A 436-nucleotide genomic window follows, 5' to 3' on the forward strand; every position below is an offset into this window, starting at 1 on the left:
AGGCTTTAACAGACACCTAAACAACAACAACAAAAAACATATACAGATGGCAAATAAACATATTAAAAGGTACGACATAGCATATGCCATTAGGGAAATACAAATTAAAACAACAGTGAGATACCACTGCACACTTAGAATGTCCAAAGTCTGAAACACTGACGTCATCGATTGCTGACAAGGACGCGGAGCAGCAGCGGCTCTCCTTCACTGCTGGTGGGAATGCAAAATGGTGCAGCCACGGCAGAAGACAGTTGGCGGTTTCTTACAGAACCTAAACATACTGGTACCATAAGATCCTGAAATTGTGATCTTTGATATTTACAAAAGGGAGTTGAAAACTTACCTGCACACAAATGCAGATAGCAACTTTCTTCATAACTGCCTTTTTTTTTAAGCAACCAAGATATCAGATACCCTCCCATAGGGGAATGGA

This window comes from Hipposideros armiger, unplaced genomic scaffold (assembly GCF_001890085.2).
Source record: "Hipposideros armiger isolate ML-2016 unplaced genomic scaffold, ASM189008v1 scaffold_1080, whole genome shotgun sequence".
NCBI lineage: Eukaryota > Metazoa > Chordata > Mammalia > Chiroptera > Hipposideridae > Hipposideros > Hipposideros armiger.